The sequence below is a fragment of the Ranitomeya variabilis genome, chromosome 1 (assembly GCF_051348905.1).
Source record: "Ranitomeya variabilis isolate aRanVar5 chromosome 1, aRanVar5.hap1, whole genome shotgun sequence".
In the NCBI taxonomy this organism is placed as follows: Eukaryota; Metazoa; Chordata; class Amphibia; order Anura; family Dendrobatidae; genus Ranitomeya; species Ranitomeya variabilis.
In genome coordinates this window covers 125,160,495-125,173,861 of record NC_135232.1, presented here as the reverse complement: position 1 = coordinate 125,173,861, position 13,367 = coordinate 125,160,495, and positions in this window count along the sequence as shown.

Here is a 13,367-nt window from a genome sequence, read left to right as displayed (position 1 = left end):
CTTAAGCGCCGGTTTTCTTCTGCTCCTGTGTTGTGTCAACCAGATGTTTCACTTCCTTTCCAGGTTGAGGTTGATGCTTCCGAGATTGGAGCGGGGGCGGTTTTGTCACAGAGAAGTTCTAATGGCTCGGTGATGAAGCCATGTGCATTCTTCTCTAGAAAATTCTCGCCCGCCGAGCGCAATTATGATGTGGGTAATCGGGAGCTTTTGGCCATGAAGTGGGCATTTGAGGAGTGGCGTCATTGGCTTGAGGGTGCTAAACATCGTGTGGTGGTCTTGACTGATCACAAGAATCTCATTTACCTTGAGTCTGCCAGGCGTTTGAATCCTAGACAGGCTCGTTGGTCGTTGTTTTTTTCTCGTTTCAATTTCGTGGTTTCATACCTGCCAGGTTCAAAGAATGTGAAGGCAGATGCTCTTTCCAGGAGTTTTGTGCCTGACTCTCCTGGAGACTCTGGGCCTACTGGTATCCTTAGGGATGGGGTAATATTGTCCGCCGTATCCCCAGACTTGCGACGTGCATTGCAGGAGTTTCAGGTGGATAAACCGGATCGTTGTCCACCAGAAAGACTGTTTGTTCCGGATGATTGGACCAGTAGAGTCATCTCCGAGGTCCATTCTTCTGTGTTGGCTGGTCATCCTGGAATATTTGGTACTAGAGACTTGGTGGCCAGGTCTTTTTGGTGGCCTTCCTTGTCTAGGGATGTGCGTACCTTTGTGCAGTCTTGTGAAGTATGTGCTCGAGCTAAGCCTTGCTGTTCTCGGGCCAGTGGGTTGTTGTTATCCTTGCCCATCCCGAAGAGGCCTTGGACGCACATTTCCATGGATTTTATTTCTGATCTCCCGGTTTCACAGAAAATGTCCGTTATCTGGGTTGTGTGTGACCGCTTTTCTAAGATGGTTCATTTGGTGCCCTTGCCTAAGTTACCTTCCTCCTCTGAGTTGGTCCCTTTATTTTTTCAGAACATGGTTCGTTTGCATGGGATTCCGGAGAATATCGTTTCTGACAGGGGATCCCAGTTTGTGTCTAGATTTTGGCGGACGTTTTGTGCCAAGATGGGCATTGATTTGTCTTTCTCGTCTGCATTCCATCCTCAGACGAATGGCCAGACGGAGCGAACTAATCAGACCTTAGAAACTTATTTGAGGTGTTTTGTTTCTGCTGATCAAGATGACTGGGTTGCTTTTTTGCCACTGGCCGAATTTGCTCTTAATAATCGGGCTAGTTCTGCCACGTTGGTCTCTCCTTTTTTTTGTAATTTGGGGTTTCATCCTCGTTTTTCCTCTGGTCAGGTGGAGTCTTCGGATTGTCCTGGAGTGGACGTGGTGGTGGACAGGCTACATCAGATTTGGAATCAGGTGGTGGACAATTTGAAGTTATCTCAGGAGAAGACTCAGCAGTTTGCTAATCGCCGTCGCCACGTGGGTCCCCGACTTCTTGTTGGGGATTTGGTGTGGTTGTCTTCTCGTTTTGTCCCTATGAAGGTCTCTTCTCCTAAGTTCAAGCCTCGGTTCATCGGTCCTTATAGGATCTCGGAGATTCTTAACCCTGTATCTTTTCGTTTGGATCTCCCAGCATCGTTTGCTATTCATAATGTGTTCCATCGGTCATTGTTGCGGAGGTATGAGGTGCCCATTGTTCCTTCGGTTGAGCCTCCTGCTCCGGTGCTGGTGGAGGGAGAATTGGAGTATGTTGTTGAGAAGATCTTGGATTCTCGTGTTTCCAGACGCAAACTCCAGTATTTGGTTAAGTGGAAGGGTTATGGTCAGGAGGATAATTCCTGGGTGGTCGCCTCCGATGTTCATGCGACTGATTTGGTCCGCGCCTTCCATAGAGCTCACCCTGATCGCCCTGGGGGTTCTCGTGAGGGTTCGGTGACCCCTCCTCAAGGGGGGGGTACTGTTGTGGATTCTGTTTGTGGGCTCCCTCTGGTGGTTACTGCTGGTACTGGGTGACTTTGGTGGGTTGCGGCCTTTGGTTTCCACCTGTCCATCAGAGGCTGGGTGTTTCCTATTTTACCTGGCCTTTCTGTCATTCCCTTGCCGGCTATCAATGTATTCAGATGTGCTCTGTTTGGTTCCTGCCTACCTGCTCCCAGATCTTTCAGGATAAGCTAAGTGCTGATTTTCAGTTGTTTGGTTTTTTGTCCAGCTTGCTTATTATGTCTCTATGCTAGCTGGTAGCTCTAGTGGACTGAGGTTCTCCCCATGTGCCATGAGTTGGCACATGGGTTCTTGTAATCTCAGGATGGTTTTTTGATTAGGGTTTTTTGCTGACCGCTCAGACCCCTTTTGTATCGTTCTGCTTTCTAGTTTACAGCGGGCCTCAATTTGCTAAACCTATATATATCATCTCTATGTGTGTGCCTTCCTCTCATTTCACCGTCAATACATGTGGGGGGCAACTATACCTTTTGGGGTTCATCCCTCTGGAGGCAAGTGAGGTCTTTATTTTCTCTGCAGTACTAGTTAGCTCTTAGGCTGGTGCGTGGCGTCTAGAACCAACGTAGGCACGCTCCCTGGCTATCTCTAGTTGCGTTTGTCAGGCGTAGGGCAGCGGTCAGCCCAGGTTCCATCACCCTAGAGCTCGTCCGTTATATATTTGTACCTTGCTTGTCCTGTGCTATCCCTAGCAAAGGGGATTCATGACACTCCTCTTCTATGTCGTGTGCAACTTCGTCTGTGTCACCGTGTAAGCCGGTGGTATTGCGTTCGTGACAGGGCACCATAGTCTCCGCTGGGTTTTATTCTGCCGCAGAACACTGCGAGGGCAATGTTCTGGTCTGAGTCAAAGGAACAGCATAGTAATCTGGCTGTGGCTGTGCATCTGTGCACTCCATGTCCGATTCAACTTCGAATGGGCATGGCCTGTTAACTGTTTCACTGTCTAACCCAGGAACGGTATGTGTAAAGAGCTCCATGGAGTAACCTGTTCTGTCGACTGACGCATCCTTCACTGTTGTTCCGGGTGAAGGACACAAGGAAGCGACTTGTTCCTGACCGGGAGCATCCACTGACGATGCACTGCTCTGACATTTTGCACTTTCCGAGGAGGAGGCGAAAAAGCTAGAGGCAGAGTCAGCAATGAAAGCCAATACTTTGTTCCTCCTGCTCCGGCTTCAAAAGTGGTTTTCCTACTCCCAGAAAAGAGAGCGTTCGAGGCCTTGTGTAGCCAGACAAGGAACCTGGCTCAACAACTCGAGACTTAGGTACTGTACTGCTTTTACCACGACCACCTGATGCTCCACCACCACTACCATCATTACCAGCTGACAATGACCGCCCACGGCCACGACCTCTTCCACTAGACTTCCTCATTGTTTGCAAAACGTAACCAAAGTAACGGTATTTGTTACTGTAAAAGACAACTTATAAGGTGAACTCAAACTTCTGTTGGATTTATATATACCTTTATAGGTGCCTGACACTGAAAGGAAAATCAGGCCCAATGTTACACACTAGGTTTTCTGTGCCCCAATAATTTGAGACAGATGGCACACACAGGACCAGCACTCAAGCAGAAATGCCAATCTTAATCTCCCACTATTTTTTTTTTTTTTATGGGAGAATGTAAAAAAAAATAAAAAAAAATAAAAATTACACACTAGGTTTTCGGTGGCACACAATGAGAGACAGATGCCACACACAGGACTGGCACAGAGGCAGACTTGCCAATCTTTCTCTCCCACTATTTTTTTTTTTGTTAAAAGGGAGAATTTAGAAAAAAAAATGGCCAAGTATTACACAGTGGTTTTCGGTGGCACACAATGAGAGACAGATGCCACACACAGGACTGGCACAAAGGCAGACTTGCCAATCTTTATCTCCCACTAATTTTTTTTTTTTTACAGGGAGAATTTACCCCTCCCCAAAAAATGGCCAAGTATTACACAGTGGTTTTCGGTGGCACACAATGAGAGACAGATGCCACACACAGGACTGGCACAGAGGCAGACTTGCCAATCTTTCTCTCCCACTAATTTTTTTTTTTTTTAAAAGGGAGAATTTAGAATAAAAAAAAATGGCCAAGTATTACACAGTGGTTTTCGGTGGCACACAATGAGAGACAGATGCCACACACAGGACTGGCACAGAGGCAGACTTGCCAATCTTTATCTCCCACTAATTTTTTTTTTTTACAGGGAGAATTTACCCCCCCCAAAAAAAATGGCCAAGTATTACACAGTGGTTTTCGGTGGCACACAATGAGAGACAGATGCCACACACAGGACTGGCACAGCGGCAGACTTGCCAATCTTTATCTCCCACTAATTATTTTTTTTTTAAAAGGGAGAATTTAGAAAAAAAAATAAAAAAGGAAAGGCCAGTATTACACAGTGGTTTTCGGTGGCACACAATGAGAGACAGATGCCACACACAGGACTGGCACAGAGGCAGACTTGCCAATCTTTATCTCCCACTAATTTTTTTTTTTTTACAGGGAGAATTTACCCCCCCCCAAAAAAATGGCCAAGTATTACACAGTGGTTTTCGGTGGCACACAATAAGAGACAGATGCCACACACAGGACTGGCACAGAGGCAGACTTGCCAATCTTTATCTCCCACTAATTTTTTTTTTACAGGGAGAATTTACCCCCCCAAAAAAAATGGCCAAGTATTACACAGTGGTTTTCGGTGGCACACAATGAGAGACAGATGCCACACACAGGACTGGCACAGAGGCTGACTTGCCAATCTTTATATCCCACTAATTTTTTTTTTACAGGGAGAATTTACCCCCCCCCGAAAAAATGGCCAAGTATTACACAGTGGTTTTCGGTGGCACACAATGAGAGACAGATGCCACACACAGGACTGGCACAGCGGCAGACTTGCCAATCTTTATCTCCCACTAATTATTTTTTTTTTTAAAGGGAGAATTTAGAAAAAAAAAAAAAAAAGGCCAGTATTACACAGTGGTTTTCGGTGGCACACAATGAGAGACAGATGCCACACACAGGACTGGCACAGCGGCAGACTTGCCAATCTTTATCTCCCACTAATTATTTTTTTTTTAAAAGGGAGAATTTAGAAAAAAAAAAAAAGGCCAGTATTACACAGTGGTTTTCGGTGGCACACAATGAGAGACAGATGCCACACACAGGACTGGCACAGCGGCAGACTTGCCAATCTTTATCTCCCACTAATTATTTTTTTTTTAAAAGGGAGAATTTAGAAAAAAAAAAAAAGGCCAGTATTACACAGTGGTTTTCGGTGGCACACAATGAGAGACAGATGCCACACACAGGACTGGCACAGAGGCAGACTTGCCAATCTTTATCTCTACTATTTTTTTTTTTTACAGGGAGAATTTACCCCCCCCGAAAAAATGGCCAAGTATTTCACAGTGGTTTTCGGTGGCACACAATGAGAGACAGATGCCACACACAGGACTGGCACAGCGGCAGACTTGCCAATCTTTATCTCCCACTAATTATTTTTTTTTTAAAAGGGAGAATTTAGAAAAAAAAAAAAAAAGGCCAGTATTACACAGTGGTTTTCGGTGGCACACAATGAGAGACAGATGCCACACACAGGACTGGCACAGAGGCAGACTTGCCAATCTTTATCTCCCACTAATTTTTTTTTTTACAGGGAGAATTTACCCCCCCCCCAAAAAAAAATGGCCAAGTATTACACAGTGGTTTTCGGTGGCACACAATGAGAGACAGATGCCACACACAGGACTGGCACAGCGGCAGACTTGCCAATCTTTATCTCCCACTAATTATTTTTTTTTTAAAAGGGAGAATTTAGAAAAAAAAAATCAAAGGCCAGTATTACACAGTGGTTTTCGGTGGCACACAATGAGAGACAGATGCCACACACAGGACTGGCACAGCGGCAGACTTGCCAATCTTTATCTCCCACTAATTATTTTTTTTTTAAAAGGGAGAATTTAGAAAAAAAAAAAAGGACAGTATTACACAGTGGTTTTCGGTGGCACACAATGAGGGACAGATGCCACACACAGAACTGGCACAGCGGCAGACTTGCCAATCTTTATCTCCCACTAATTATTTTTTTTTTAAAAGGGAGAATTTAGAAAAAAAAAAAAAGGCCAGTATTACACAGTGGTTTTCGGTGGCACACAATGAGAGACAGATGCCACACACAGGACTGGCACAGAGGCAGACTTGCCAATCTTTATCTCCCACTATTTTTTTTTTTTACAGGGAGAATTTACCCCCCCCCAAAAAATGGCCAAGTATTACACAGTGGTTTTCGGTGTCACACAATGAGAGACAGATGCCACACACAGGACTGGCACAGAGGCAGACTTGCCAATCTTTATATCCCACTAATTATTTTTTTTTACAGGGAGAATTTACCCCCCCCCCCCGAAAAAATGGCCAAGTATTACACAGTGGTTTTCGGTGGCACACAATGAGAGACAGATGCCACACACAGGACTGGCACAGCGGCAGACTTGCCAATCTTTATCTCCCACTAATTATTTTTTTTTTAAAAGGGAGAATTTAGAAAAAAAAAAAAAAGGCCAGTATTACACAGTGGTTTTCGGTGGCACACAATGAGAGACAGATGCCACACACAGGACTGGCACAGAGGCAGACTTGCCAATCTTTATCTCCCAATAAATTTTTTTTTACAGGGAGAATTTACCCCCCCCCAAAAAAAAATGGCCAAGTATTACACAGTGGTTTTCGGTGGCACACAATGAGAGACAGATGCCACACACAGGACTGGCACAGCGGCAGACTTGCCAATCTTTATCTCCCACTAATTATTTTTTTTTTAAAAGGGAGAATTTAGAAAAAAAAAAAGGACAGTATTACACAGTGGTTTTCGGTGGCACACAATGAGAGACAGATGCCACACACAGGACTGGCACAGCGGCAGACTTGCCAATCTTTATCTCCCACTAATTATTTTTTTTTTAAAAGGGAGAATTTAGAAAAAAAAAAAAAGGCCAGTATTACACAGTGGTTTTCGGTGGCACACAATGAGAGACAGATGCCACACACAGGACTGGCACAGAGGCAGACTTGCCAATCTTTATCTCCCACTAATTTTTTTTTTTACAGGGAGAATTTACCCCCCCCAAAAAATGGCCAAGTATTACACAGTGGTTTTCGGTGGCACACAATGAGAGACAGATGCCACACACAGGACTGGCACAGCGGCAGACTTGCCAATCTTTATCTCCCACTAATTATTTTTTTTTTAAAGGAAGAATTTAGAAAAAAAAAAAAAGGCCAGTATTACACAGTGGTTTTCGGTGGCACACAATGAGAGACAGATGCCACACACAGGACTGGCACAGAGGCAGACTTGACAATCTTTATCTCCCACTAATTTTTTTTTTTTACAGGGAGAATTTACCCCCCCCAAAAAAATGGCCAAGTATTACACAGTGGTTTTCGGTGGCACACAATGAGAGACAGATGCCACACACAGGACTGGCACAGAGGCAGACTTGCCAATCTTTCTCTCCCACTAATTTTTTTTTTTTTACAAAAAAATGGCCAAGTATTACACAGTGGTTTTCGGTGGCACACAATGAGAGACAGATGCCACACACAGGACTGGCACAGCGGCAGACTTGCCAATCTTTATCTCCCACTAATTATTTTTTTTTTAAAAGGGAGAATTTAGAAAAAAAAAAAAAAAAGGCCAGTATTACACAGTGGTTTTCGGTGGCACACAATGAGAGACAGATGCCACACACAGGACTGGCACAGCGGCAGACTTGAAAATCTTTATCTCCCACTAATTATTTTTTTTTTTTAAAGGGAGAATTTAGAAAAAAAAAAAAAAGGCCATTATTACACAGTGGTTTTAGGTGGCACACAATGAGAGACAGATTCCACACACAGGACTGGCACAGAGGCAGACTTGCCAATCTTTATCTCCCTGCAGTAATCTCAGGAAAGTATGGCAGGCAGCTATAAAAAGGACTGCTGCACACAAAAGTGGGGACAAACACACAAGATAGCTGTGCAGAAAGGAAGGAACAACAGGATTTGCGCTTTGAAAAAAGCAGTTGGTTTGCACAGCGCACGGCGTACACACACAGCAACGCAGCTATCAGGGAGCCTTCTAGGGCAGCCCAATGACCTACAGCGCTGAGGAAAAAAAAATGTAGCTTCCACTGTCCCTGCAAACAAAAGGTGGTGTTGGACAGTGGAAATTGCTACAGCACAAGCGGTTTGTGGCTTTATGTACCCTGCCTATCACTATCCCTGCTTCTGAAGAAGCGGCAGCAACCTCTCCCTACGCTCAGATCAGCAGCAGTAAGATGGCGGTCGGCGGGAACGCCCCTTTATAGCCCCTGTGACGCGGCAGAAAGCAAGCCAATCACTGCAATGCCCTTCTCTAAGATGGTGGGGACTGAGATCTATGTCATTACGCTGCCCACACTCTGCGTCCACCTTCATTGGCTGAGAAATGGCACTTTTAGTGTCATTGAAACGCGACTTTGGCGCGAAAGTCGCGTACCGCATGGCAGACCCCACACAGGGATCGGGTCGGTTTCATGAGACGCCGACTTTGCCAAAAGTTGGCGACTTATGAAAATGAACGATCCGTTTTGCTCAACCCTAGTTGAGAACAATAAAACCTAAAAATTATCAACGTAAATCACAACTAATATTCCACGGAGGTCTGGAGTTGGAATGATGCTCAAAATCAAGGTGGAAAATGAAGTTACAGGCTGATGCTACTTCAGTGGAAATGCCTCAAGACAAGGAAATTATGTTCAGTTGTGTGTTTAGCCAGTTTCCTACTCCGCACTGATGAGGGGCAAAAACCCCAAAACAGCTGTCTGTGGATGGATACCATGCTTGGCATAGGTGGTTTTCCTTTATTGGATGTTTTCCTTTATCGGATGCTGCCCTTCCCGTGGTTGTTCCTTCCCGGGGAAAGGCCTGGCTATTCACTGCTTGCGTTGAGAAACACGTGATGGTGTCTCCGCAGCTACTCTACATGCATTTGCATATTGGGGCAGTGTTCTGGATCATTGCATTGAGAAACACGTGATGGTGTCTCCGCGGTGTTGGATGTTTTGGTCTCCACGAGGTCAATCATCTGTACCTTTATAGCCTTTCACTAGGCACTGCTCCTAATAGCCAGTTTCCTACTCCACACTGATGAGGGGCAAAAACCCCGAAACAGCTGTCTGTGGATGGATACCATGCTTGGCATAGGTGGTTTTCCTTTATCGGATGTTTTCCTTTATCGGATGCTGCCCTTCCCGTGGTTGTACCTTCCCGGGGAAAGGCCTGGCTATTCACTGCTTGCGCTGAGAAACACGTGATGGTGTCTCCGCAGCTACTCTACATGCATTTGCATATTGGGGCAGTGTTCTGGATCACTGCATTGAGAAACACGTAATGGTGTCTCCGCGGTGTTGGATGTTTTGGTCTCCACGAGGTCAATCATCTGTACCTTTATAGCCTCCTTGCACAAAGGCTGAGGTAGCAGTCCTGCTGCTGGGTTATTGCCCTCCTATGGCCCCCTCCAAATCTCCTGGTGTACTGGCCTGTCTCCTGGTGGCGCCTCCAGCCTCTGGACACTATGCTGACAGACACAGCAAACCTTCTTACCACAGCTCGCATTGATGTGCCATCCTGGATGAGCTGCACTACCTGAGCCACTTGTGTGGGTTGTAGAGTCCGTCTCATGCTACCACGAGTGTGAAAGCACAACCAACATTCAGAAGTGACCAAAACATCAGCCAGAAAGCATTGGTACTGAGATGTCTTCTGTGGTCCCCACCTGCACCTGTAGAACCACTCCTTTATTGAGTGTGTCTTAATAATTGCCAATAATTTGCATCAGTTGTCTATTGCATTTGCACAACAGCATGTGAAATTGATTGTCAAACAGTGCTGCTACCTAAGTGGACAGTTAAATTTCACAGAAGTTGATTTACTTGGAGTTATTTTCCGTTGTTTAAGTGTTCCTGTTATTTTTTGAGCAGTGTCTATATACATATATATATATACAGTATATATATATATATATAGAGAGAGAGAGAGAGAGAGAGAGAGAGAGAGTGGGGGAAATAAGTATTTGATCTCTTGCTGATTTTGTAAGTTTGCCCACTGACAAAGATACGAACAGGCTATAATTTTCAGGGTAGGTTAATTTTAACACTAAGAGATAGAATATCGAAAATAAAATCTAGAAAATCACATTGTATAAATGATATAATTTATTTGCATTTTGCAGTGAGAAATAAGAATTTTATCCCATACCAACCATTAAGAGTTCTGGCTCCTACAGACCAGTTAGACGCTCCTAATCAACTCGTTCCCTGCATTAAAGACAGCTGTCTTACTTAGTCACATTTATAAAAGACTCCTGTCCAACATGGGCAAGACCAAAGAGCTTTCTAAGAATGTCAGGGACAAGATCATAGCCCTGCACAAAACTGGAGTGGGCTACAAAACTATAAATAAAACACTGGGTGAGAAGGCGACAACTGTTGGTGCAATAATTAGAAAATGGAAGAAATGACTGTCAATCGAGATCGATCTATGGCACCATGCAAAATCTGACCTTGTGGGGTATCCTTGATCATAAGGAAGGTGAGAGATCAGATTAAAACTACACGGGGGGAACTTGTTAATGATCTCAAGGCAGCTGGGCTCACAGTCACCAAGAAAACCATTAGTAACATATTACGCCATAAAAGTTTAAAATCCTGAAAAATTAAAACAATTGGAGTCATAAAAACTGTCCTAAACATATATCAAAATTTGTTTATTTTACACATTTCTAAGGTTAAGTAACAAATAAAATCACTGAAATATCAAGTACACAAATATTATATAGGTAGATTATACTGCAAATGACACAGGAAAAAAGTAGATTCTGGGAGAGAACACTACCAGAAATGTATATGACCAGTGGGACTAAGTTCTTGAAAACACTCAACCACAGTTAATCATGTGTATGGGCCTTTAAGAGGCAAACAGTATAATTAATAGTTCAAAATTGATACTCACCCATGTGTGTCACAGTGTTGTCACCAGACTGCCAGCCCCTATGCGTGTTTTGCGTAGGCTTCTTCGGGTGGCCGCCAAAGTCATTTTTTCTGCTTTTGTGTACATTGAAATTTGCTCTGATTTAAAGTATTTACATAAGTTTAAAATCCAGCAGTGCCCTCAAGGCCCCCGTTAACAAAAGCGCTTGTGCAGGCCTGTCTGAAGTTTGCCAATTTAGGGTATGTGCACACGTCAGGATTTCTTGCAGAAATTTCCTGAAGAAAACCGGAAATTTTCTGCAAGAAATCCGCATTTTTTTTTTGCGTTTTTTCCCCGTTTTTTTTGCGTTTTTTTAGCATTTTGCAAGCGTAATTAGCTTGCAGAATGCTAAAGTTTTCCAAGCGATCTGTAGCATCGCTTGGAAAACTGATTGACAGGTTGGTCACACTTGTCAAACATAGTGTTTGACAAGTGTGACCAACTTTTTACTATAGATGCAGCCTATGCAGCATCAATAGTAAAAGATAGAATGTTTAAAAATAATTAAAAAATAAAAAAAAATGGTTATACTCACCTGCAGAGAGCTGATCTCCTCAGCGGCTTCCGTTCCTATAGATGGTGTGTGTGTGCAGGACCTTCGATGACGTCGTGGTCACGTGACCGCGACGTCATCACGGTCATGTGACCGCGACGTCATCACAGGTCCTTCACACACACCATCTATAGGAACGGAAGCGGCAGCATGCACCGCTGAGAGGCGGGAAGACTCCGGGGGCCATCGAAGGTGAGTATATGACTATTTTTTATTTTAATTCTTTTTTTTTACCAATTATATGGTGCCCAGTCCGTGGAGGAGAGTCTCCTCTCCTCCACCCTAGGTACCAACCGCACATGATCTGCTTACTTCCCACATGGTGGGCATAGCCACATGCAGAAAGTAAGCAGATCAATGCATTCCTAGATGTGCGGAATCCCCGCAATTCTGCAAATTTAATGAACATGTTGCTTTTTTTCCGCGATGCGATTTTTTCGCGGAAAAAAATGCAACATTTGCACAAGAAATGCGGAATACACTGAAAATAATGGGAGGCATATGTAAGCATTTTTTTCACGTTTTTTTCGCGTTGTTATCACATTTTTATAGTGAAAAAACGTGAAAAAAACGCGAAAAATACTGAACGTGTGCACATGGCCTAACACTTTGATGATTCTGTGAGTGATTGGGAAAAGATGCTGGGGTCAGATGAGTTAAAAGTTGAGCTCTTTGGCATTAATTCAACTCACCGTGTTTGAAGGAAAAGAAATGCTGCCTATGACCTAAAGAACACTGTCCCCACTGTCAAGCATGGAGGTGGAAACATTATGTTTTGGGGGTGTTTATCTGCTAAAGGCACAGGACTACTTCACTACATCAATGGGAGAATGGATGGAGCCATGTACCGTAAAATCCTGAGTGACAACCTCCTTCCCTCCGCTAGGACATTAAAACGGGTCGTGGCTGGGTCTTCCAGCAAGACAATGACCCAAAACATACAGCCAATGCAACAAATGAGTGGCTCAAAATGAAGCACATTAAGTTCATGGCATGGCCTAGCCAGTCTCTGGACCTTAATGCCATAGAAAACTTATGAAGGGAGTTGAAGCTCCAAGTTGCCAAGCGACAGCCTCAAAAGCTTAATGATTTAGAGATGATCTGCAAAAGAGGAGTGGACAAAAATTCCTCCTGACACGTGCGCAAACCTCATCATCAACAACAAAAAATGTCTGACTGCTGTGTTTGACAACAAGGGTCTTGCCACCAAGTGTAAAGTCTTGTTTCCCAGAGGGATCAAATACTTATTTCTCACTATAAAATACAAATAAAATTATATAACTTATACAGTGTGATTTTCTGGATTTTATTCTTGATATTCCATCTCTCAATGTTAAAATTAACCTACCCTTAAAATTATAGACTGGTCATGTCTTTGTCAGTGAGCAAACTTTCAAAATCAGCAAGGGATTAAATACTTATTTCCGACACTATATGTCCCTTTTACAGGAACAAACTAAATTAATTAGAAATATTATCAATTTTGTGTTAGTTATGTATTCGGAAACAGAGGGGGCTCCATTGATTAGTATAGTGTCCTTTTTCGATCTTGGATCTTTTTTACCAGTTTTATAGTGGAGCAAAAAAAGTTATCCATGCAGGCAGATCTAACACAAAACGGAACCTAGATGGACCCTCATAATAATTAATGCGACCCATCTGATTTATCTTGCATTGTTAATGCAATTGATCCTTTTTGCACATGAATTCTGTATCTGTTCATCTTTATGAAACAAAGGAATGTAATGGTGTCCATCTCTATAGCCTAATACCACCTTAACCACATTCCTAATCATTTTGGTCCCTTTTCTCTTTAGCCTG